Below are 24,667 nucleotides of genomic sequence, written 5' to 3'. Positions count from 1 at the left end.
ATTCTCTGTCATTTAAGATGCATATTTCTATGTCTGTAAGCTTATTTTCTGGAGATTTTTCTCTTTCTTTCTGAGATGCCTTGTCACTTGGTTGTTTCATGGTGTCTACTGGACTACTTCTCTGCCTGGGCCTTAACAGAAGTGTATTCTGCTGTTTTTCCAGAAAGTAGATTTATTATATAAAGGTCACTCTTTAGCCTGCTGCAAATACAAATGGTTAGATCAAATACCCAGACATATGTCTATCAGGATCTGGAACTTTTTCTGGATATTTTCAATCCCTTGCCCATTATTATTTTAATAATTTAAAATGTTCTACTCATATTAGACCCGTGAATATTTTTCTTGAAGGCACTTTTCTGTTGGTTTCCAGTAGGTGGCATCTAAGCCTCTTGGATCCCTGCTTTATATAAAGCCTAAATGTCTTTTTTATTTTCTTGTAGATATTTAATCACACGTGCTACTCTCAGTTTCAGTCCCTGTCAGTGTTAGCAACAGTTTCGGTAGCGTTAGCTCAGATTCCCCCGGGGATCCGTGGTGGTCGGTCTTGGAGAGTATGGGGGGCAGGGCCCTCTGGGTTGGTAGTTGGGGGCTGTGGCTCTGCCTGTTTTGCAGCTGGGGCTGATAGAAATCAACTGTTGTTTCTCTGCGGTCTCGTCCCACTTCTCTGATTTCTGCCCTGATGACTGAGCCCTGCTGCTGGCTGCGTGGAAAAGTCCCGGCACTTCCAGGCAGGGCTGATTAGGACAGCTGTCTTCACCTTTCCCCCTCTTCCTGCAAGGAGCTTCAGCGGCTGCGAGAGGCAGCTTCTTTATTTGTTCCAGTCCAGGGCCCAACACCCAGGGTTCTGACCTGTGTTAGCTCTTATGCGCAGATCCCACGCTCAGATGTGCTGGTGTGCAGTTTGAGTGTTTTTTGTTGAGTTTTAGATGTTCAGCTTATTGTTGTTTCAAGGGAAGAGATCTGAAGACGTCTCTCACCCTGCCATGTTTTCAAAGGAATCTCACCTCCTCACATTATTGCCATCATTACAATCCTCACTTGGTGCACTTTGTTGGTCAAGTTATTTAACCCACGTCTGTTCTCTCATGTACGAGATGCTATGGACAGGACTTGGAAATATATAATACCTATATGAATTGCTTATCATAATGCCTTACAATGTCTCTCATAGGAGACCCTCAATGAAGATAATCTCATACTTTCTGCTGTCTTTGGAGAGGCTCCTCACTCATTTCAAACTAATGTCACACACAATTTCCCATGAAAATAGAGGACAGAAGCTGAGAAAATTGTTAAGTTTATGCTTTGGAGTTTGACACATGCTTTTGAAGAGAATTTTTTAAATGTTAATGGTAAATTTGAATTACAGTATTTGCATTACAACATTTTATCTTTCATCTTTTGTTATTCATTATAATCGAAATTATCTGGCATATATATTAGCTGTGTTCCCAATGTCGAATAAATGCATATTAACTTGACGAGAAACACTGCTTTTATCAAAAATACAAATGGTTAGATCAAATACCCAGACATATGTTTATCAGGATCTGGAACTTTTTCTGGATATTTTCAATCCCTTGCCCATTATTATTTTAATAATTTAAAATGTTCTACTCAGCTTACAGGTAAAAATTGACTATCTATAGACTTCATGAAAACAGTAATTGAAACAGTAGTTGAATTCAATACATATATATCTCAGAGAGTGAACCGATGGTAAGTATAATTTTTCCTTAGAACCAAGTAAATAGATACATAACATATAAATATTTAAGGACCATCTAAAGATGAGGTATTCATGAACATTCTAGGGCACATGCAAAACAAGCATATACGTTATGACATCAGTAAAATACCTGCTAAATTAATGAAAACAAAAAGTCTTAAAAGGTTTATGAGTCTTAAAAACATGTTGTGTTCAATATTTTTTTATTGTTTACTAAATGGACACTCTAAGAGGCATAGCAATTATTGAATCTATCCTTGTGCATATTACCATCGCTCCAAAATTACAAAATTGATCTGTCTTCAGTTTCCATAAAAATCTATTTAACATTATGTTCTTAGATGTATGCCTAAAGCTATGTTGAAATGACCATATGAAAAATATTTTGGCATCTTTCATAAAATTGCAATTTGATGACACTTCATTTATTCACTGTTCTTCATAACAAGATGTGTGTGATAAATTATTCTTTGAATTCAATGCTAGGTAATATTTGTTGCTTCTGATCAATTAGTATGTTTCGTTTTAGTAGTTAGCAAGAACTATGTATATATATTTTATATTTTCCTTTTTACCAAGAAGTCCAGAGCTAAGTTTTCTACTCATTTTTAGCATCTAGTCTTCCTTAAGTTTTCAGATTAATTATTCACCTACACCTTCCACTCCCACTACCTTATTCGTAAATTGGCTTTTTTTTTCTCCTGTGTGTTTTTTAAAATGCTTCTGTATTTCATAATAAACTACTTCACGTCTTTTTAGAAAGAATACAGATAATTATACATTGTCAAACTTATTTTTTCACTTAATTTAGCAATTATTGTAATTTATATCTGGGTATAAATATTAAAGCTTAGATTTGACTCTTGATAAACAACACTCTATCATCAGAGGCAAATGCTAGGAATGTGTTTGTTTAGATGTAATCTCCTAACATACTATAGTGGCAGTATATATGGTTATCTCCTAACATGTCAAATGGCTCCAAATAGAAATATGTGCACTATCAATACAATGTCATACACTCCAAACATGACTTCCTCTAATTAATACTGTAAATCATATGGATTTATACCGAAGTTAAAAAAAAAATCTCAATCATTCCCTGGATTTATAGTCCAAAAGGAAATAAGTCTGACATATTTGAGGTGTAGGCTTTGAAGTTTTTATCCCCTTTGACTTTGATTAGCTTAAAATTTGAGGTCATCTTGAAATATGAACTTTGGCAGTCCAGGAGCTATGTAAATTTTGTACTTGTCCTTGAGAAGATCCTGATGAAGATCACTATATTAAAACATTCTCTTCGACTTTGCCTCCGAAGTCTGGAGCGATATGCATGCATCAGAAAGGCTTAGCTGTGGAATCCACTGCATAAGAACTGGGAAACCCAAACATTTATATTCAGACATTTTAACAGTACTCTTAGGGTCTAATAAAATTAGGAGTCAAACCTTTTTCCAGTCACCCTCAGCTATGAACTACAAATTGGCTACATATGATTAAGAGAACAAGCATTAATATCAGTGGTGAGAAGTACAGATGCAAGAATAAAAATGAGGAGGAAGCCTCTAGGTGCTGCCACTGGGTCATTTTTGGCATCTGTGCAATGAGCTAAGCCTCTTTTGGGTCAGTTCCAAGTATACCGTAGAAGAAAGCCAGCTCTAAAATTAATATTCTGCTGATCATTTCATCATTTTATGAAAATTAGAAATAAATAAATAATCTTCTCTTCCTTTTTGGCATTCTATGCAGGAATCCATGTCATTTAAGCAACTCTGTTCTTTCAAGAGTAAGTCAATCATACCTCTGACCTAGAAAACAACTAGAACAAGTATACGTGCTGAGAGAAGCATGTTCATGGGAGATTATCTGAAGGATATGAAATCAATCCATTCCTCCAGATAAGCAGTCACAAACTAAGACTGATTTAGCCCACAGAAATATTTTGTTTGGCCCACATTATATTTTAAAAATGTAAGCCAACATTGAAAAATTGTGAGATTTCAAATACAGAAGTTTTGCAAGTGTACAGGTGTCCCCGCATGGCAATATCTGCTAGAGTTGAGAAATGGCCACTGCTCCCTTTAGTTAAGGCAGGGGGTCTCTAGGTGGTCTTAGTCCACACACATCTGCATTTGCAATGCCCATAAATATTTTTTTGAGAGACGGAGTGTACAACTTGGCTTCTTTGACTCTGTCAGTTAAGTATATGGTTTATTTTTTGAAATCATCTTCTTGTTTTTTAGTACACATTTATTTGAAATAGTGACATTAAAAAACAACCTCTAGGCTTTCTTAAGTTTGGAGATTGTAGAAGAGATGGTTAGGCTTTCTCAAGTTTGGAGATTGTAGAAGAGATGGTTATCTATTCTCCCTTCTTTCTATGACTATAGATACCCTAATTTTCACTGAGCACATGGCGATCTAAAGACAAGACTATATTTCTCAGCAACTCTCACCAGCTGAGTGTAGTCCTATAACTAATTTATTGCTAATAATAGGTATCCATGTCCTTCATCCAGAGACCACAGGAATAAGCCAGTGGTTGAACAAGTTGGGTTTGTTGCTCATTGCTAGGAGAGAGAATGCGCACCCTGGAAAACCATGGGTCTCAGTAAGAAAATGTTAGAAAGGCTTTACTATAGGATTTGGCTTATGTTGGGCAATTTCAGGGAGGGTTGAAGGAAGCAGGGTTTTACTCTGGATTGGATGCTTGTCAGGAAGCAGGGGTAATTCTATGATTAACTATTTCAAAATATTATTAGGAAGAATGAAACATTACTAAAGCTGTAATTGGTAATAAAGCAGTAGTCACTCAGATTAGGGAGAGTAGTGGGACATTTGGTCATTTTGCAGTTTGGCCAATGTTCATATTTTTATCTGTGTTTAGCAGAATTATGTAGTCTTGGTTTTAAGGCTTTGTCTGATGTTGATGTCAGGGTCTGTTTGTTTCTTTCCTATAGGTAAGTAAAGATAGCACTGAAACCCTTAAAAGATAGTTGGCATGTACTCTTTCACCCTGATTCTTCTTTTCCTCCTTCAGACAGACTGAAATGTTATGGCTAGAGTGGTCTAGTTGGAACATCAGGTGATCTTGGGAATGGAAGGTAAAACGGTCCTGGACTACCTTGAATTCAGACTTTTGTACGAGAGAGAAACAAAACTACTTTTAAGCCATTGTTATGTGAGGTCTTTGACTCACAGTTGAACTGATTCCTAACTGATGCAGGGATCTAACCGTTAGTTTTTTCAGTGTGCTTAAGGTTATTTTCAATTCCCTAAGTTGGGTAGATTGACAGGTCAGAGAACTGATTTAAGTGCCAGAACTAATTAATTTTGTACAAATAGAAGAATATTATAAACCTGTATTGTTCTAAATTGAAATACTACAACCTGAGTCTCCCAAGCTGATGTACTGTGCACTGGCTTATGTCTAGTTTATCTTCACCATAAAGGTGTATTCTTTTGGAGTTTCAACTTACTGTGTGAGTCCATAATGCCTACTAAATTCCTTCTTGAGTGAGCCAAGTGCCTAGCTTTCTGTGCTCTTGATCAAAATGAAGCTGAAATTTGCTAGGGATCAGCATATTTTTTAGCAAATGGCTTCTGTGCTCACTAACCTCTCTGGATTTCAGTTTTCTTGTATCTTCAATGCTTTTACACTATTTTTTTCTCCTCTTTAATCCACCCCGCAACTTCCACACTTGACCTATGGATGTTGCCATTTCCCCATAAGAACTGGATCTCTGAAGGCGGGGCATCTCCTCCCACATGCTCGAGGCGTGCACCAGGGCCTGGCACCCCCAGTGCACTGGGGGGCGCGGGGACTGGCGCACCTGGGGTATGGTCCATGGCTCCACTTGGTGCATGAACCCAGCACCTTCTGCGTGTAAAGCAGACATGCTAACCACTACACCATGGAGCCACCCTAAATTATTTTTTTATCTAGCATTGTTAGTTATTGTTAGCAGGAATATTGGCTCAAATAACCTAGAGTACAGGTTATTTTATAATATGAAAACTAATTATTTTTGCTTATTTTTTGCATGTATATGTATCACTTTTGAAAAAAATACAAGTTACTATAAAAGCTATAATGCTAAAAACACTTATTCACTTTGTATCTTTAAATATATATTCTCCATAATTTATAAAAGACTTTAATGTGAGCAATGTTTAACTTTCTTATGAATTACCTTTAAATTTAGAATTAGGTAATATAATATTTGATTTCTTAAAAAATGAGAATTTCACTATCATTATTCTGAATATCATGAGCATATTATTGTACTGACTAGTATTAAAACATTTCAGAGTATTATGTATTCATTGTAAATAGCCTAAGGCCATTTTATAAACAAATACTGTTTTGGCCCTTTTGATTGAAAAAATATCTTACTTACTTATCATCTGTATATTTGTCATACTCTTTGTACAAGTGTGTACTTATTATTAGAACTACTTGTTTCACATCCTATAGTAGCTTATGTTATTATCTTTTTCATGAATGTGTATTATTTCCTCTATTAAGTATTAAACTCTTGGAAGGAATCATGTTTTATACATCTTTGCATTCTATGCAGTATCTCACTCAATATTTCTTGTAAGTTAATTGTGTTTCTAAAATTTTGAGAAAGTTTGTGACATAATGATTTCTAGTGTAAAATCAGGTTTTACAATAGTTGTATGGAGTAACAGAGAGACAATGTGTTTTTTCCTTCTTTGCATTTTGAGTATGCTAGATACTTCGTAGATTGCAAAACAGATTTTTGTGGATTTATGATTATTCAGTATCTAAGTATCCAATTGGAAGATTACCCATGTCTCTCCTGGCGTCTTATCACTTAGACATTGTATTTCCCATTAATGCCTCTGGTAAATGTGAGCAGGGGAAGAAGAAAGGAAACAAGTCAACTGATGGGACATCCCATTGATAACTCTGGTGAAAGTATGGTAAGGAGTTTTAAATTATTATTTAAGATGAGAATAAGTAAATACTTATAGATTGATTAGCTGTACCTGAGACAAGTTCATTTAAACATGTACATTCTACTGTAGTATTTTCATTCAGAAAGAACTTTGATTAAAGGGAGCCTAGATGCAACAAAGTAATTTTTATATCCAGAGACCATATGCCCCAGATTTTCCAGAACAGTTTCCATTTTAAATATTATGTCTCATTTTTACCAGCAGGATAAGAAAAAACTCTTATTCCATGTCCTACATGTATCCTGATTTGTTACATAGTTATAAACCTCCAGGTGAACTTCATCTACATATTCCTGACAGCCTCTAAGTGAACTCCAGCAAGCATTCCACAATCCCTCCCAAGGAATTGTATGACTTTATATAAACAGATAGAGTAAAACCTTTCATTTTCTTCATTTTGGGTGAATGGCACTACCACTTACCCAGTGGGATCCTGGGAATCATGACTCTTCTCCCTCCTTCAGTTTCCTCATCCAGTAAGTCTCTTAATCTTGTATTGCTTGTCACCCCTTCCCATGTGGCCTCATTTACCCTCCACAATAAGCCAGAATGATCTTTTTTTAAAAGAGCAAATGCTATCTCTGCTTTAGAATATTCTTCAGTGACTCCCAATTGCTGTAGCAAAAGAAGTAAACTCAAACATCTACAGTGGTAGATAGGAATCCTAAATATGTTATTAACCGGGTCAAATGTAACACAGAGAGGTGGCCTGAGAAGACAAGAAACTGAAGGATGTTTGCTTAAAGGCATTCAAATTTTAAAAACTATGAAAAACATAGCATATCTGTGGGCAAGATTCCACATGTGGGGTAAGAATTTTAATCCGTTTTACTTGCTAGCATGGTATAACAAAACTTTTCGTTATCTGGTCCCTACAAGCACCCATCTACTCTTCAATTATTTTCAATTTTGTGGAGCTCTCCAAAATTGTCAAGCACCTTGCCCATGTTACTTTCTTGTCCAGAACATCCTACTGGTGAATTCCTACTCATCCTTGAAGGCTGAAATGTTACCTCTAGGAATTTTTCCGTTCTAACTAAACTTAGTATTTCTATTCTGCATTCCAGAACATGTAGTTCATATACTATTTACAGAGCTTATCTCACTGCTATAATTATTTTTTGTCTGTACCATCCAAACACAAACATAGCTCATGGTGAATATTTATCTTGGCATCCCCAGCATCACACATAGTATCTACAGCACAGACACTTGAAATACATTTGCTGGATGTATGGCCTGCTTAACTAATGTCTGATTTAGTATTTTAGAACTGTAGTTTCACATTTTCAGATGCAAAGAGTAGGTAGGCCTGCCTGCAAAGTGTTGGCAAGTAGAAGTTACCATAAGAAATGCTTTAATGAACTGATAAATCTTAGCTATGATTGGCATACTCATGTAAACAAATGGAGCCAAAGGAGAGCATCCTTAGATCCACCTTCTCCCCTCCCCAACCACATGGAAAGAAACTGGTAATGGTCAAAAGTCTAGGTTTCTCAATGAGATAGATACTTGGTAGAGTCCCAGACTTGCCATCTACCAGCTTTCAGACCTCAGGCAAATTAATCTCTCTCTAAAGTTGGATTCCTTTTGTGTACAATAAACATAACAGTACTTAATTCATAGATTATTGTAAGGAGTCAGTGAGATAATATTGAGAGGATTCAGCAGTGTCTGGCATAAACACTCAACACATACTAATAATTGTAGTAGGATAGCATTTTGAGATATTTACGTATAATTTTTCTTTCCTCCATTTTCCTTTTTCCTTATCCACCACCCAAAATTCAAGGAGAAAGTTATGTGTTCACTATCTCAGGGAAGGGATTATGACATAGTAGAAAGAAGAAAAGCTTGCAAGTTTTCTAACTTTTATTTCTAAAAGTCCTGGAGAAGGTGAAAAAAATTGAAGTACAAAATATTATGGCCATAAAGGTGGAGAAGGACTTCTCTAAGACAGAAACAGAATACCCTCAGGGTGGGGATGAAGGATGACAGTTCTGCAAATAAGTCTATGTTTCTAGGAAAAGAGAGAACTTAGGCTTTGCTTCCTAAGCAGAGAGACTAGGAAGGTATGACCCCAGTGAAGGAAAAATTACATGGTGTGTTGGGGAAAAAAGGACCATACACAACTGCACAATAATTTTTATACTCCAATGCCTCATGAAACAGCAGAATTCCTATGCTCCTAAGGTGTCATGTCAGCAAAACAAACAAACAAACAAACAAACAAACAAACAAAAACAATGTTTAGACCTGAATGAGCCATACTTTATTAATTATTGTTGTATAACATATTGCCACTCCAAAACTTAGTGGGTTAAAACAACAGCAAACATTTATTATCTCACATAGTTTCTGTGGGTAAAGAATTCGGGAACAGCTTAGCTTGACCATTCTGGTTCAAGGTCTCTCATGAGGTTGTAGTCAAAATATCAGCAGCCATGGCTGCAGTCATCGGAAGGCTTGACTGGGGTTAGAGAATCCACTTCTAAGGTGGCTTACTCCCAGGGCTGGCAAGTTGGTGCTGGCTATTGGCAGAAGGCCTCACCTCCTGACCGTGTGGACCTCTCAGCATAGTTGCTGGCTTCACCCAGAATGAGACATTCAAGAGGTGGTAATGTGTTTTTGGGTTTTTTTTTTTGACCCAGTCTCAGAAGTCACACACTATTATTTCCCCAGGATTCTATTTGTCACACAGACAACCCTGGTATGATGTGGGAAGAGGCTACACAAGGGCATGAGAATCAGAAGTGCTATCTTGGAAGCTGATTACCACACACGACAACTGGGGTAGTAACTGTCTCAGCAGCAAGCAGTATTGCCTGATTACCTCAAAAAGATACCAATACCTGACAACTTGGCAATGTGTAAGATACCAGAACCTAGTATAACTGTGGGGAGGAGGGGAAGCTCAAAGGATTGCTCTTAAATTTTTCTTTCAGCCTGGTGGGATTGGATACATAAAATAAATTTTAAGCTATTATAGAAAGTAAAGAAATATATAATTTCTTGCACATTTAAGTTTGTGAATAATAATAATAGCAATTATCATTATTATAAATATGGGAATAACTCTACTTTTGTATCATTTTTCCCATTCAGTTTAAGGTTACTCCAGTTTCGTGAGGTAATTTCTCGACCTTGGAAATCAACCATAGACTCAATGGAGGTTTTCTTAAAACCTCCACCTACACAGCTTCTGATCTAACTGATCTGGAGTGGGGCGTGGACATCAGTATTTTTAAAAGTCCCTCAGATGATTCTAATCTGTAACCACAGTTGAGACCCAATGCCTTCCTCTGTGCATACCTACACTACAATTAATTGGTAAGTCCCATAGATTCTAGCATTTCTCCAGTTTATATCTTCTTCTTCATCTCAACTGCAATATTCTTACTTCAAGGTATCAACCATTGTTCATTCACTACCATAACAGTTTAGCCATCTCTAGCTCCACCTGTCTAATCCATTGCTGACACACCAATGAAGTAAATGGATGTTATTACCCTGCCTAAAGGACTGCACTGACTCTCCACTGCCTACACTATAGGATAAAGTTCAAATTCCTTTAGTCCATGGTACCAAGCCAGCCATGCCCTGACTCCCCACAACCACTCCAGCCTTACCCCACTTCACTCCCACAGGAGTAGTCTGTGCTCTAATCCTGCCAAACAGTTCTGCTACCCAGGTGGATTATTTTGAACCTCTGGATCATGCTACTCTTTAGGCCTAGAATATCCTCATTTTACCCATTCAGCCCAATATAATCCACATTCTTATGAGATTCAGTTCAAGTGTTACCTTCTTTTTGAAGGCTTTTCTGCCCATTCCCAATTCCACAGATAGGTATGACCATTGCACTACCACCTCTATCCCTTTCTGTCTCCCCTGAGACTGCTAACTTGGCAACTATGACATTTTTTTGTACCTGTTTACTTGCTTGTATAGATGTTAAGTTCCTTAAAGGCTGGGACTCTGCTTTATTTGTCCTTATATTTCCAGACCCCTGCTTGGTGCATATAGCTGCTTACTAAATATTGGCTGACTGAATAAATGAATGATTACTTCCATGTAGGATGTTCTCTTAAATAGGCTGATCATCTGCTTACAATCCTCTTTATACAAGTGATTTGCGTTTATTCAGGGATTATGCAAAGGTTATAAATTTCGGCTTATTTCAAGCAAATTAACTCAACTTCTGAAGTGGGGAATCAAATCAATGAGTTATTATTTGTAAGAATAATGTTTTCCCGGATTTATGCTAAAGAAAGTCACCATATATTGCCTGTGACACATGGGGGCAAATGATTGATATGTAACTTATGACTCAAGTTAACTATCTCATATGTAGGACATATATCAGTGTGTCTTATGGGTATGGCTTATAAATAACACTAGGTTACAGCTGTAAATCCTCTTAATGAGGAAATGAATAAAATAGGACCTTTAAAGAAGCAGTCATGAATCAACCACCTTTTACAGCATAAGAAAGTATAAATGGCACTTCTCCAGGTAATACGCTTTGTATTACTCTCTAGGAAACCATATTAATATAAAAGTAAAAGAATTCAAATCTTCAAACTTTCATATAAAGTCACACAAAAACACCTCTCGGAGTTCTAAAGACATTCATTTGCTTGCCAAATATTTACTGAGTACCTACTATGTGCTAAGCACTACCCTAAACTCTAGGGATGATACTTCCTTTATAAAGAAGACTAAGCAATGGGGAAACCAGTACACTATACCAGGCTGAAAGATAAGAAGGGAGCTCAAGACTGACTATGTAGCTTATCAAAAGAAATGTCACGTTGCTGGATAACTGGACAATTTTTTTCACCAGCACCAATCCACATTTTGCGGCTGACCTCATGAATTTATGTTTTAGTGTGGTAAAGGGTGGGGAGACGGGAGAGGGCAGGTCAACAGAAAACAACAACAACAAAAAAAACGAGTAAAATATAAAGTCTGTACAGAGAATAGGAAGTTCTATAAGAGAAGTAAAGCAGGGAAGAGACATGAGGAGTGCTGCAGGACAGAGGTACAATTTTAAACAGGGTGGTCAGGGAAAGCCTCACTGAGAAGGTGGCATTTCAGCAAAGAGCTGAAGGAAGAGAGGAATGAATTATGTAGATACTTGGTAGAAGAGCATTCCAGCACAGGAAACAAACAGCTAATGCAGACAGAGGTCCAGAAGTGGGCATACATCTGGAGCTTTCATAGAACAACAGGGAAGCCAGTGGCCAAAGTGGCTAGAGCAGGGAGCGGGGTGGAGAATAAATAATAAAGAGTAGATCTGATCAGAAAGGTAATCCATGGAAGGAAAGAGGCAGGATCAGAATATGTAGGGCAGTGCTTCTCTAAAAGGCCTAATGCTTCCTTTTATTACATTTTGTGCTCTTCCCTTACTATCCTAAAATTAAACACGCAGATAATACAACCTATCTGTACAACTAAATATCAAAAGAACCAATATAATGCTAAACTTGTAATATAAATTAAAGTAATTTATAATACCTATTTTGATATGTAAATGTTCAGATACTAACACTATAAAAGACAAAGAAATATGGTACTTTTATGCAGAATCACTATAAATGAGACAACTACAAATACAACTGATAGAGGAGTGTTATCCTGGAAACTCAAATGACACAAATGATGATGTTACTATTGTCTCTTACATGATTTTCCAAAATGGCAAACCTCTGGTAAAATTCTGAACAGAGTACTACCTTCCCTCAATTTACATGATAGTTGCATTTCTGAAAAATCGAGTGTACATTAAAACCATGTAAAAAATATTTTGTATTTATATATAAATGGAGTTAGGTTCTAGTCTCAGATCATTTTTCACCTTCAAGAATGTCCAAAACATTCAAAAGTCATGCAGAAGACATACAAGGTGACTTTTTGTGGTGATGAGAACGTTTATATCTCGATTGTTGCAGTGATTACATGGGTGTATGCATTTGTCAAAACTCATCAAACTGTACTCTTAAAATGATGCATTTTATTTTACATAAATTAAATCTCAAAATTGATATTTTAAAAAAATCATGCAGGATGAGAGACAATTCTTTATAGTGGGAATTTTGGGGGTGGGAAGCCTTAGAGGGTTTTGAGCAGACGATTGATATGATCTGACATGTTTCAAAAGGATTGTTCTGACCTCTGGGGCAGAGGCGGGCAGGGGTCGATGCAGGGAGACCAGTTAGAAGGCTATCATAAAATGCAAGTGAGACAATAGTGGCTTGGCCAAGGGTAGCAAAGTGGTAATCATCAGATGTATCAGAAAAGACCTTTTTAAGTTTGAAACGCAGCCCCCAAAGGACATGTAAAAAACAGAAAGAGCTCAAAACATGTTTATTAGATTAAAAGAAGTAAAGAGTAGTAGTTTCCAATATTCTTAACAATACTCGTATAACACTATATTATTGAAAGCAATTAAAAAACACTTTGGGGTTTTATCTGTGTCATTTTATAGTTAAAAATAATGAAGCATTATTTTCTAGAGAAATGAGATTCAATAAAAATGTGTTTTTAAAAAACTTTACCACAAAAAAAGTATAATTCCTGGCTATTTCTTTGGTAATTTAGATCTTGCAAGACCTTAATCTCAGTATAAGAAACATCAGTTTGTTGTCGGAGAGTTTTTGTAAATGCAGAAATTTAGGTGGTTATGCTGGATTTGTTTTAAGACTAGAACCCACTAAAATGAAAATTTTAAGCTCTGAGGTAACAGATAACTTATGATTTCTCTTGTTCTCTTAAAATTGGAAGACAGTTAGAGGGTTCTGGTTAGTTGACCCCAAGAACTCTAAAGTTTTCTATTTAATGTTCAAATCTTTCCCTTAAAAATGTCAGAAAAGTATTTATGAATGAAATAATTTCTGAGGTTTGCTTCAAAATAATCAAGTGGGGAGAGGGAGTATAAGGGATTTAGATGAAACAAGATTGGCCTTATGTTGATAATTGTCAAAGCTGATTTATGAGTAATGATAATTCATTTCATTATTCTCTTTACTTTTGTATAAATTTAAAATTTTCCATAATAAAAAGTTTTTAAAAATTCAAGGCCTGGTAATTCATTCAATATTTGTTCAATAGCTGCTATGTGCAGGGGTTTTACTAGGAGCATGGGATTTATTAGCTATGAGGATAAGATTTCTACATGAAAGATCACATCCTAGACATATAAACAAAATTCTAAACTAATGTGAGGGCTATATAGTGTTAAATGTATGAAGTGCTATAGGAGTAAAGAAGGAGTGTGATTCTGCATGGTAAAATCACAGAATCTTCCCAGAGGACTAATGTACAGATGGGGCCCTGGGACAAAAAAGGAGTAGGAAGCCTCCACAGAAAAGGCAACATAACTCCAAAAAAATGATCATATTAAAGCATTAAAAAAAAAAAAGGCGGTTGAAAAATGGCATAGATGCTAGAGACTCTGTTCATCCCTCTGGCAACCAAATCAAAGTTGTAATGGAAACAAGGAGCAGCAGCAAGGAAAAATCACCTGGGATCTAGATGAACAAGCCATACAATTAGGGAGAAATCCAAGAAATTACCCTGCAATGGCAGAAGGTAGAATGGGATAAGGACATGGGGCTGCCTGGTCTCCAGTGGCTGAGTGAGATAGAGGCTGCGACAGCGACAGAAGCCTCTTAAAGAGGCCGTGTTTGCGAGCAGATTTTCACGGTGACGGACCTGCTAGCTCTGAGCGGCAGTGCCGATTCGGCTGCGCACAGAGGGCACCAAAGACTTACAGGGAGACGTTGGAGTGAGGGCTGAGGTGAGATTTGCTCAATACAGAAGTGCCGGCGGTATCCATTGTTCCCTGTTGAGCCCTCCCCACTTTCTAGTGTGCCGGGCACAGCGCCGCCATAGCCATGACGTCATCAAACTGGATAACAAAGGTTGCTCCTCCCAGAGGATTCCCTGAAACCCCACGTCCCCCAACTTGCGGCACCACCCAGGCCACATCCAGGTATATCCTCGGCGAGTCAGGTGCTCCTTGCTGAGCAGTGCCTAGACTCACATTGAAGGCAGGTGGCCTCAGTTTCTGGTGTAGCCTTTTGAGGTAACTATAAGCACAGCATCTGTGGATTGCTTGCTGAATCTTAACAGGTGGCCCCAGAGGGGCACAGGCTTGGGATAAATTTGGCCTGCAGCTGAACCCCTCTCAGGACTATGCCACTGGACACCTACTTCACAAAGCCACACTAATAAGACCAGGAGACTTAGGAGCTTTGCGTAGTACATAAAAACAGACACAGAAAGGCAGTCAAAATGGGAAGACAAAGAAGCAGAAACCTTATGAGAGAGCAGAACAGAGATCCAGATATAATGGAGTCAAGCAATCTAACAGATGCAGAGTTCAAAACATTGGTTATAAAGATGCTCAATGAACTTTTGGGAAGTGTAGATAAACTCAGTGAGAACATCAACAAAGAGATAAAAAACATAAAAATTGAAATGGAAATTATAAAAAGGAACGAGTCTGAAATGAAGAACACATTATCTGAGATGAGAAGTATGTTAAATGGAATAAACAAAGGAATAAACAAAGTGAATAAAGAAAAGGATCAAATGACTTACCTAAAGGACAGGAAAGCCAAGGACATTCAATCACAATGGTAAGAGATGAGATGCCAAGACTATAAAAATAACTTAAGGAGAATATGGGACACTATTAAGGGTCCAAATATCCGTCTGATCGGCGTTAACTGAATAAAATCAAAATATTGAACAGCTATTTCAAGAAATAATGATGGAAAACTTCCCTAACCTGGTGAAGGAAATGGACATAAAGCCCCAGGAAGCTCAGAAGATTCCAAAAACCAGGGATCCAGAGAGGCCCACACCAAGACACATCATCATTAAAATGCCAAAGGTTAAATACAAAGAAAGAATCTTAAAAAGCAGCAAGAGAAAAAGATAGTTACTTATAAAGGAACATTTATAAGACTGGCAGCTGATTTCTCAAAACTATGCAGGACGGAAGGGCTTGGCAAAAAAATATTTGACAAGATGAAGACCTAGGATCTACAACCAAGAATAATTTATCCAGCAAAGCTATCATTTAGAGTTGAAGGACAGATAAAGAGCTTCCTAGACAAAAGTAAGCTAAAGAAATTCATCAGCACCAAGCCAGCATTACAGAAAATGTTGGAGGGACTTCTTTAAGAAGAAAAAACAGGTATCAAAAACAGGAATAAAGAATGGTAACAACTACATTCCTATCAATAAGTACCTCAAATGGAAAAGAATTAAGTGCTCCAGCTAAAAGATAGAGTGGACGAATGGAAAGGAAAACAAGACCCCTACATGTTGTCTGTAAGAGACTCACTTCAGATTAAAAGACACACACAGACTAAAAGGAAGGAGATGGAAAAAGATACTGCTTTGATGGACCTAGACGGTATTTAAGTCAGAAAGAGAAAAATAAACACTATATGATTTCACTTATATGCGGAATCTAAGGAATAAAAAGAACAAACTAATCAAAAACAGACTCACAAATATAGTGGACAAATTGGTGATGGACAGAGGGGAGGAAGATTTGGGGGACTGGGATAATGGGGTGAACGGTTAAAGAAGTACAAATTAGCAGCTGATGGATGGTCATGGGGATGGGAAACATGGCATAAGGAAAGCAATTAGCATTAATACGTTGGCTAGGTGGAGTGTCAGGGGAGGGAGGAATAAATTGGGGGGATCATTTTAGGAACTATATAGATGTCTAACCAATGTACTATATACTTGAAACTAATTAAAATAAATAAATTTTAACTATATATCAAATGTCACTCTTTTTTACTAAATTTGTTTGTTTTGAAAAAGAAATAACAATGCCACTCTTCACTAATTTTTTTTTGTTTTGGAAAATAGAATCATTTTTAAAAGTATGTCAACATGTAATGGATTTATTATTTTTATTTTTAATTTAATAAATACGTTTTAAACACCTCAAAAGAAAAAAGACAGTGAAAAAAGTAAAAAGGTGTCAGAGAATAAATAATATTTGTATTTTTACTGCCAGTACCTAAAACAGTGCCTAATGAGATACTGGCTGCTGAAAATTATCCTATTGAAAAAATTTACTATTTGAAAAGAGAGAGGAGAAAAACAGCAGGTGTAGTATTTTAAACCAAGGAAGGAGAGAACTTAGAGAATGGGAAAAAATATCAGCAAACCATATATCTGATAGGTGTCTAGTATCCAGAATAGATAAAGAACTCTAACAACTCAACAACAAAAAGACAAAGAATCCAACTAAAAAATGGGCAAAGGAATGGAATAGACATTTCTCCAAAGACATACAAATGGCCAAGAAGCATTTGAAAAGATGCTCAACATCATTAGTCACTTGGAAAATGCAAATGAAAACCACAATGAGGTACCACTTAACCCCAACTAGGATAGCTAAAAATGCCAAAAAAATTTTCTTTAAGGAAAATAGCAAGTGCTGGCAAGGGTATGGAGAACTGGGGACTCTTGTACAATGCTGGTGAGAATATAAAATGGTGCAGCTTCTATGGAAAACAGTTTGGTGGTTCTTCAAAAAGTTAAACATAGAATTTCCATATGATCTAGCAATAATTGCTCCAAATACATGTACATGCATATTCATAACAGCACTATTCACAACAGCCAAAAGGTGGAAATAGCCCAAATGTCCACGGATAAATGGATAAACAAAATGCAGTATATACAAAGAATGAGATTATTATTCAGCCATAAAAAGGAAGGACAATCCTGTCACATGCTACCATGTGGATGAACCTTGAGGATATTATGTTAAGTGGAATAAGCCAGTAACAATTAGACAAATACTGTATGATTCTACTTATATTCGCTATCTAAATTTATCAAATGCATAGAAACAGAAAGTAGAATGGTGGTTACCAGGAGCTGAGGGGAAGGAGAAAAAAGGCAGCTGTTGTTTCATGGGTACAGATTTTCAATTTTGCAAGATGAAAAAGTTCTGGACATTCGTTTCACAAAAATATAAATATACTTAACACTACCAAACTGTGCATTTAAAATAGTTAAGATGATAAATTTTATGTTACATGTTTTTTACCATAATTTTTTTAAAAGGCAAAATACCACTCAACATAACACTGAACACTAGCACAAGAAAAATTCTAAATCTAAGATAATAGTTATTTCTGCGGATGGAGGGAGGGGAAAGACTAAAAAGGCATTTCACTTTATCTTTAATGTTTTGTCGGTTAAATAAAATCTCAGGCAAATATGGTGAAATATCAAGATTCGAAATAAACAAACAAAAAAAATTACTCTAAATAAAAGAGGCCAGATATAAGAGGTCACATCTTGTATGATTCCATTTATATGAAATATTCAGAATCGGTAAATCCGGAGAGACAGAACACAGATTGGTGGTTGCAAAGGGTTGCGGGGATGGAAGAGTAGGGAGAGACTGCTTAATGGGTATGGGCTTCCTTTTGGGTCCACAAAAATGTTTAGAACTAGATAGGGTGGTAGTTGCACAACATTTTCAATGTATTAAATGCCACTGAATTGTTCACTTTAAAATGGTTAATTTTATACCATGTCAATTTCACTTCAATTTAAAACTAAAACTAGGAAAGAGGTGAATTTCAAGAAGGAAGGGTGTTCATTGAAAAAGGTCAAATGCCACAGAAAAGTAGAGTAGGATGTAAACTAGGAGGTCATTAGATCTGGCAAGTAGAAGGTCTTTTTAGGAGAAATGTGCAAGTAGTCAGATTGTCATTGGTTGCAATAGATGGATCTCTGTAGTAGCTTGTGGGAGTCTTGAACATTTTGTAAGGTAAGGACTGATGATAAAGAAAAGGAGATATTTGTACAGCAAGACTAGGAAGAAATAAAAGAGAATAGAGAGGATCAACAGGGGAGAGGTTAGCCTCAGAAAGAATTAAGAATCCTAATACTTAACAGAAATAAAATACATACAGGAGTAAATTTGTGATTTCCAAATTTCACTTGGAACAAGGGGAGCAACTGAGTTGATATTTGGTAACTCCTGTTTTGTCTAAGAATGAGGAAGCGGGAAGCTATGGGAATTGACCAAGAATGAATAAAAGGGCTGCCTGGGCAGCTTTGAGGGCTGTAGTGAAAATCGTAAATATCTTCTCCCCTCACACACAAAGCCAAAAGTAAAAAGTTTAATTGTTAGTAGCACTGCACAATTACTATTGTCTCACTAATTGCTCTTCAGAAATAAAACCACTGCATAGTACCATCTCTATGACACATGATACTGGATTTGTGACATATTAAGAATATACTTAAAATAGTCTTTATGTAACATGTAACAGAAAAGTCAGTCAGGAATAACTGGAGAAGAGAGCAAATTGAAATCTACTGAAGAAACATTAAATATCAAACATACAATTAGGAAAAGGAAATGAAAGATATCTAAAAGACAAGTTCCTATTAAAGAAAGATATAAGCAAATATTTCACAAGAATTTTGAAACAATGGAACTACTTAAAAACTGATAAGAAGGTAGATAATAATTGTCCTGATAAATTACGAAGCTTATTTCTTTGAAAAAGGATATACCTTAAAGTTTAAAATATTTTAAGTTTACTTTTAAAAAGTAACTGGTAGAGCACATTAAAAGGAAATTTAAAAATAATTTTAAAACCCCGAATGCTTATTAGTTGAAAGCTGAGAAAAATGAGTAACTAGCTATTAAATGCCTTTAAACAAATTTTCAATTACAGGGTGAACTTGAATATGACTACAAAATGGGCATTTTGAAATATGATAGTCACCAACCAGGCAAGGCAATCATCTAATGAGTTTACTGAATGAAACATAATATGCGTGTAAGATTCCTCGTGGAATTCAATGGGCATTAAAAGATTTTTGCATAACATGATGATGAGTCTTGGAAATGAAATTTCCTCTATAGATTTTAGTTTAGACTTGAATCTCTCTAACAGCACCAATTATTTATGTTTGACTCTAGGCTGAATGACTGAGAGGCTCAAAGAAATTTTGGCTTTATAGTAGCCTATGCAGAAACATGAAATGCAAATTTTACAGAATAGTGAATGTGATAAAAAGTCTAAAGTACATTGGTACTTTTAATACAATATTTTTAACTGTGGAAAATATACCTAACATAAAATTTACCATGTTAACCATTTTTCAGTATACAGCTCTGTGACAAAGTCCATTCACATCACCATTATCCAGTACTTTCTACTCATCCCGAGCAATAGAATTCATGTATAAAATTTACATATTATGTAAGAATCGCACATAAAATTTACCTTCTTAACCACTTTTAAGTGTGCAGTTCAGCAATGTTAAATATATTCACAGTGTTGCGAAATGGATCTCCTGAACTTTTCCAGTGCTCCTATGAGAATCTAATGCCTGATGATCTGAAGTGGAGCTGAGGCAGTGAGGCTAGTGCTGAGGGCGGCAGAGGGGTGTGGGGGTGGGGGGTGGAGCGGCTGCAAATGCAGATGAAGCTTCCCTTGCTCACCTGCTGCTCACCTCCTGCTGTGCAGCCTGATATCTAATAGGCCACAAACCCTTACTGCATTAAACTGCCCTTTTCCCTCTACTCCCAGCTGCTGGTAACCACCATTTTATGTTTCTATGAATTTGACTACTTTAGATATCTCATATAAGTAGAATCACAATTTAACTTTTTCTCCAGTTTTACTGAGAAATACTTGACACATCACTGTATACGTTTAAGGCGTACAGCATGATGGTTTGATTTATATACATTGTGAAATGATTACTGCCCCAGGTTTAGCTAATAACACCCATCATCTCAAAGAGACACAATAAAAAATTTTTTTCTCCTTGTGGTGAGAACTCAGGATTTATTCTCTTAACAATTTTCCTATATGTCATACAGCAGTGTTACAGTCATCATGTCGTACATCACATCCCTGGTACTTATTTATCTTATAACTGGAAGTTTGTAGCTTTTGACCACCTTCCACCAACTCTGCCTCCTCCACCTAAGTTTTGGTTTGTTTTTTTAAACATTCACATATAAATGAAATCATACAGTATTTGTCTTTATCTACAATTTATTTTTAATATAAAATATTAGCAGTCACTGAATGAAAATTTTCTGCCTGTTTTGTTCTGGAGCTTCATGCTGACAGTTTGGCCCGAGCCCACCCAATCAATACACTGGATGAATTACATGGTATAATCATATTTCATCGCCCTTGTTAATGATCCATTCCTGAATACGAAACTAAATGTCAACACGTTGAAGGATCACTAATTAGATGCTCAGGTAATACTTGACTTTGAAGTTATTTATAAAATATTAATTTTTTTCTTTGTTAAATGAAGCAACATAAGAAATATGAGATGCAGAATTTAGAGAATAGGGTGGATTTAATTACTACATTCCCCTGCAGTTAGCATTTATTATTACACTACAATATTTAGCCTTTATTGTGTAACACTCTGAAGTTTCCATTGAGTGGAGAGCCTCTTGGGTTTTGGTTCCAGTTCGGCCGCCTATATGACCTTTGGCAAATAATTTTACTAAGCTTAGGCATTATTATCCTCACTAGTATTCTAAAGCATAAATAAAGATAATACCTGGACTACCTACTTTAGAGTTATGAAAATGAACAGGGAGTACTATTGGAAAAAGCTCTGAAATATTTGCTCACAAACATATTAAGTATTAAAGAAATTTCATCTTTTCCAAACTTCTCTCCATTTTTTTATGCCTTTCTTCTAAAAATCTTATGCTACCCTAGACTAAAAAGTTATGCTCCTTTATTTACCCAGTTCTCTATCCATGGGATTACATATTTCAACAACAAACTCACAGATTAAAAAATGGTCAACAGCTCTTTTGCTGTGACTAGGTCTAGGAATGAGGGAGTAGGGATATCAGGAATAAACTAAAGAATTTCCCTCCCTTCTTTCTTATTCACTCTCCCATAACTTCTCAGCTATGAGATTTTTAGTCAGGGAGTACAGAGAGCACTGAGGGATGTAGAATGAAATGACAAGTTAAATTCAAGAGTGCTGCTTTGGCAGAATCTCAAAATGGTTTGAATCCTCATCTGTAGTTTCATTTAAATTAAACCAGGCATAAAAGCATTGTGACTCAGTGGTTTTATGCAACAAGCTGGAAACTCAGGACCTGTGGGTTCCAGCCATGTAACCAACATAGTTGTTTTTGTTTTCTTTTTTTAACAAGTGAGTTAGTCATGTTCACTCAAATGTTTTGTTTAGTTTTTCATCTATTAATGAGTACAGTGATGCCAAATTACTTCCCAGGGTTGTAAGAAAAAAAAAAAACAAAAAACAGAACTCACAGAGAGCTGTAATGCCAAGAAAGCTATAACAAAGGTAGATTTTATCAGAGAATAGATGTGAAAATACTCCAAAAGTGAAATTTTGTATGCAAATATAAAGCATTATTTTACCTGAGCTAGAGGGGAAAAGAATACTGTAAATATGAAACAGATAGATAATCCTGAAACCTCTTATTATTAGTTTTAAACTCCCACTGAAACCTTCACATAAGTACTAAGAAGAGATTTTTGAAAATGGTATTTGGCTTTCTTCTCATCCCTCATGTATTTACCCAGAGTAAAGGGTGGCTAGTCAGGAAGGAATGAGCCTAAAGAAGAAACAAGAGGTAAAAAAGTAAAAGGTCCAGAAATCATTCATTCTTTGTTGAACCAGTTCTTATTTTGTGTTTTCTATAAACAAGTGTAATGTACAGTACACTAATTCTGAACACACTTTGTTAAGACAGCACTAGGTGGCTTTCCTAAGATAAACTGTGGCTTAGAGAGGTTAAGTGACTTGCTCTGAGTAAGAAATGGAGTGAGTTTTTGAAACTATCTCACTTCAGAGCCCATGCTCTTTACTACTGCTCCATTCTATTTCAGGAAAAGCAGTATTTATTTACCGAATAAATGGCAACTAAATCTGTCCTGAAAAGTTATGAGGAAGTCAAGTTGTTCCAGGAATTCTCTCCATCTCTCCCCTGGCCACATGAGTTAGATCATGACATCTCTACATATCTCTGCATGCCTGCTTAACACTCCTTTCTTGACTGACCAGATTCTTTATACTCTCTCACAAAGCTTCAGCCTGCCAAATCTCTAACTCTACCCCATCCTATTCAGGTTCTGCCCTTGTTGCTTAATGACTTATTCTCTCTAGGTTTCCTAGTTGATTCCTAACAGTGAAAACTGATTGGTCCAGATCATGTTCCTACACCAGACCATAAGTTGCTGGCCAGTATACAGAGACTGGTTAACTTGGGTCAAGTGCCCAAACCCGCGGCTGTGAACAGGATGATCAAGTTCCTTCAGAATTATGGTGTGAGTGGGAATTCTGAAACTTGGCCTGTGCCATTTTTAAAAATCTCCCAAATAAGATATGCTTCTTTTTCCCTTTATTTGTAAATGTCTATGAAAAATATTGCCGTTCTTATCACCTGGATTGAAAGTCTAAAAAATTTTTAATTAAATTGATTTAATTTTGTTGGAAAAGTGATGTACATACATGGTAAAAGCGGCCTCATTTCTGCTAAAGATTCTCAAGGCTCTCCTATAGACAACTGCAGCTAACAGTTTTGAAGTATCCATCAGGAAAATTCTATGTATGTTCAAGTATTTTTTATCCACATTTTATCTACATTCCATTTTAAATAAATGGAAGAATACCATAAACGTAATGTGTGCCTCACTTTTCTCATTAATAAGCAGATCTTGGGGCCTACTCCACATCAACATAGATCTTTTTTTCATTTCTTAAAATAGCTTCATAGAACTTAATTACATGCATGTGATTTTGTTTTTTAACCAGTGTCCTTTTGATACGCAGGTATGTTGTTTCCACTCTTGCCATTACAAATAAGGCTGCAATAAACATGTTTGTACACAGATGTTAATACTATCTACACATTATTTCAGCCAAAGCATGCATGACTTTTTTTTTTATTTATGGCCAAACATATGTTGTGCCCATTTCTCTTACCATCTGTGTATGAATGTCCCCATTTACCCATACCATGCACTGTCTTATGTTCTGACACACTTTCTGATCTCTCCCAATCTGCTAATTTCAGTAATATTTAATTCTACCTTCCTTCTTGCCCACTAAGCCAGTTAGTTACCGAATTCTGTGAGTTCCTTCAGTCTCTCTCACCTCTATTTGTCTTTGTAATTTCGGTACTATGACCTTAGTTTCAGCGTTTGTTGCTTCATGTATTGGCTCCCAACATCTTGATTCAATTATCTCCTTTTAATTCACAATCTACCCAAAAGTGGCGTCCACTATCCAGGGTTTCGACGGATTTGCAAAAGGCAAAGGTCCTTTCACTCAAGAAGGGTTTCATTCTCTTGGCCGTAGCCATTCCTCAAAGTGTGAAGGTCTAATTGCCGTCAACAGTCACCAAGCCATTAGTAACAAGACATACCTGCTGTGAACGTGGAGATGACACTACAGTTCCCAGCATGCCTCTCTTCCCACAACAGTCCTCTCCCACCCACGCTCCTGGGCTCCCGCCGGCCCTAACTTGTAGTCCCAGCTCATGGCTGGCGGCGGCGCGGAAGCACTCTACGAATATGCTTTTCCCACTAGCAGGTGGCGAGACCGCGAGTTCCAACTAAACTCCTACTCCGACTGACTGGAGTTTGCCCTGCTCAGAGTTGGATTCCCTCCACCCAGCTCTCCTCAAACCTACGAGCTTCTCGCGGCGAGCCCGCCCCGGAAGTGGAGTCAAATCGCCTAGCCGACAGCCGAAGTGCCTTCCAGCCACTCCTAGCAAGGCTGGGGCCGCCGGGGCGGGCTTAGGGGCGTGGCCCAGAGGGGCGGGCGGGGGTGGATCCGCGTGGCGTAGCTCCTGGGGCGGAGCCGCAGCGCGGGGCCGCGCGTCTGGGTGGCGGCCGGGGGCGCGCCCGTGAG

At 36.9% G+C, this 24,667-nt stretch overlaps 1 long non-coding RNA gene across 1 annotated transcript; it reads right to left on the bottom strand.

Annotated features, from left to right (window-relative positions):
- Positions 1-389: 389 nt before the first annotated feature.
- On the bottom strand, positions 390-24,488 carry LOC120591638 (uncharacterized). Its single transcript, XR_005649937.1, has 4 exons — positions 23,765-24,488; positions 16,764-16,772; positions 749-754; positions 390-400 (listed from the first exon to the last, which is right to left on the bottom strand). It is a non-coding gene; the product is annotated as an uncharacterized LOC120591638 (long non-coding RNA).
- Between the last annotated feature and the right edge of the window lie 179 nt (positions 24,489-24,667).

The sequence above is a fragment of the Pteropus medius genome, unplaced genomic scaffold, assembly GCF_902729225.1.
Source record: "Pteropus medius unplaced genomic scaffold, Ma_sr-lr_union100, whole genome shotgun sequence".
NCBI classification, from domain to species: domain Eukaryota; kingdom Metazoa; phylum Chordata; class Mammalia; order Chiroptera; family Pteropodidae; genus Pteropus; species Pteropus medius.
Note: the sequence above shows the minus strand (reverse complement) of the source record. Positions and strands in the feature narration are given on the sequence as shown.